Source organism: Phytophthora infestans, genomic scaffold, assembly GCF_000142945.1.
Source record: "Phytophthora infestans T30-4 supercont1.131 genomic scaffold, whole genome shotgun sequence".
NCBI classification, from domain to species: Eukaryota; Oomycota; class Peronosporomycetes; order Peronosporales; family Peronosporaceae; genus Phytophthora; species Phytophthora infestans.
Window position 1 is genome coordinate 192,681 of NW_003303628.1, and position 2,665 is coordinate 195,345.

A 2,665-nucleotide genomic window follows, 5' to 3' on the forward strand; every position below is an offset into this window, starting at 1 on the left:
TCTATCTTATGGACGGCGCCTACCTTTCTGACTCGACCTATCTATGCCAAAATTACAAAAATAGCAAAAACGCCACACAATTAACTCGCGTCCTGATCGGGCAATACCTGCCGACCTGCGACACTGACTGGATCTGTCGCACGATCAGACCGTCTATCGCCGTCGCGATTGGACGTAAGGTAAACATTTCTGACGAGCACGAAACGCATCGATTGGTTGCAAACAGCCAGGCGAGCTGCGCAGATACTTGATTATTGCGCAAAACCTGTCGTATGTACTCGGGCACAGTAACCCCTTTATTTTCTAAGAGCTCTCAATTGAGATATTTATTACTATTAATGTACACTTCACAGACCAGTATTTTGTAAGAGCTCTGCGATGTTATTTTCCACACACTTTTTAAAGTAAAGACGATATTAATAGTACTAGTATTATTAATATAAGCTTCACAGGCCGCAATTGTAAGAGCTCGGCGATGCTATTTTCCACAGACTTTCTAAAGCAGAGACGATAGTATTTTTTTAATATTAAAGTAGGCTTTACGACCAGCGCTTTTTGTAGGGACTTTGCGAATATATATCTTTTTCTTTACTTCACCTGGCACTCACCACTGCCACCGTGCAATGAAGGCGCGCGGCTGCACGGTCATTGCGGTATCTGCTACCGTGCACCCCACCCGACGAATGCATGCGCGCACGATAGATAGTTGTTTTAGTCAATTTATATTGCATGTAAAGTATGTATTAGTTTAAAAATCGGATAATAATATATTATAGCAAAGCCAAATAATACTATTTTGAAACATTTTAATATTTTGCCTAATGATAAATACCAGTCTTCCAGTACCGTGCTATTGGCTAATGTTTGGACGCAAGTGTTTGGTTAAAACAATAAGTTTTGCTAACTTACTCACAGTTTGCAAAATGGTGGGCCCTGTGTGCAAGCAATGCGAGGCGAAGATTGACCCGCTTCTGCTGAGCCCGCAGCGGTCTACGACGGATTCCTGGGTGCGCTGTGTCTGCTGCGGGAAGCTGCAGTACGGTTACCCACTCCGTACAATCAGCGGTCGAGACATCGTGCGGCGGTGTATTGCCTGCGAGAACGGCCCAACGGCGGTTAAGTTCTGGGAGGAAAAGCTCCCACCACCTGATTCGACCAAAGTGCGCCGCCAGGAAAGCCTGGTAAACGTCAAGAAAGCGATGGGTCCTGACTGGTACCCCAAGAAGAAAAAGAGGCGCAGCCGCCATCGCATGTGACCGCCCGAAACGTCAAGTACATCGAGCAAAAGAAGCAGCAGAAGAGCAGGTGATTGGATATACATTCTTATAGCCCCTTACCCCGTATAGTTTTGTATACTGACTGATGGTGCGGGGTTTGGGGCCGCACATACGGTAAGCTGACTATGGTGTTGACGCACCTACAGAGCGTAGCGCGCTTTAAAAAATAGTTAGACATGGAATCAACTGTGCACCGCTGCAAATTGGTGGCTCCTATCCGCATACGCGTCACCGTAGATGGCACGTACACTCGCTCACATGGGCACACGCTAAACCATGCTATCTGTACCATCAGCTCTTATAGCGTATATTTCACTAATTGGCGCTCACAAATTTTAGCTACAGTATTGAGTGGGAACTACGTGCGACGAATAAGCTGCTGTTGGCATAGATACTACCAGTGCGTAACAGTGCAGACCGTACCGATGAACGTGGCAAGTCGATGTGTCTGAACGCAATATTGTATTTTAGTGTCCTGTTCATAATGGCCGAGATGAGAGCTCGGTTGAGTCGCGGATGACTATAAGGTGTACCCGCCTCGCGCGTATAAATCGCGTTGGCTACTGCTAAGAGACGCGCGTTCAGTATACCTGTGTCGCTGCGGAATGGCCTGTGCCCAGTTAGTGACGCGCTTGATTATACAGACTGATACATCAATAGCGTAAGCACAGAAAGCTAGCACGACGACGCAAAAGTCCCGATAAAGAAACAGTGACCCCATACATAGGTTGGGCTATCACGAGTGCGTGGCAAATACACTCATTAACGACCTTGCGATATATGCACGGACACATCAAATAGCACGCCGAGCTGATAATTAGGCAGCGAAAGTACTCCATCTAATGTACATGAACTATTATTCAATTCAAGTCTAACCATCACTACGATCTGATACTCTGCCTACGGCCATATATCTTCGTATGTTTGCAGCCGGTCAAAAGAATGTGCACGCAGTGGTGCCTCTTCGTCCGATCTGGACGAGGCCTTTTGTCGTACATATCGGCCCCAGTATAATGTCAGTCGGAAAGGATTTACGCCACTCTATCAGTCAGTAGCTATACAAATAAGTCAGGAAGTACGTCAGCTATGCAAGTTAGATAAATGCATGCGGAATATAGTGGAAATACACCTTCAGTAACATCACAAACAGCTCAGCAGAATAATTCTTAATATTCCTGTATGTGGGGAACGATCGTCCAAAAACCACCTATCTAGAACAAATTAGTGGAGGGCAGTTGATATAGAGTTGCTACTACTCCACGGTCGCACACGAACAAATGTGTCCGCCTGTGATCTTGGCCGATAACGGGTGTATGGGGCTATTTCTTTGTGACTAGGCCAACTTAGTTCATGTATACAAATAGAATCTCTCGCCCGAGTCTTGGATT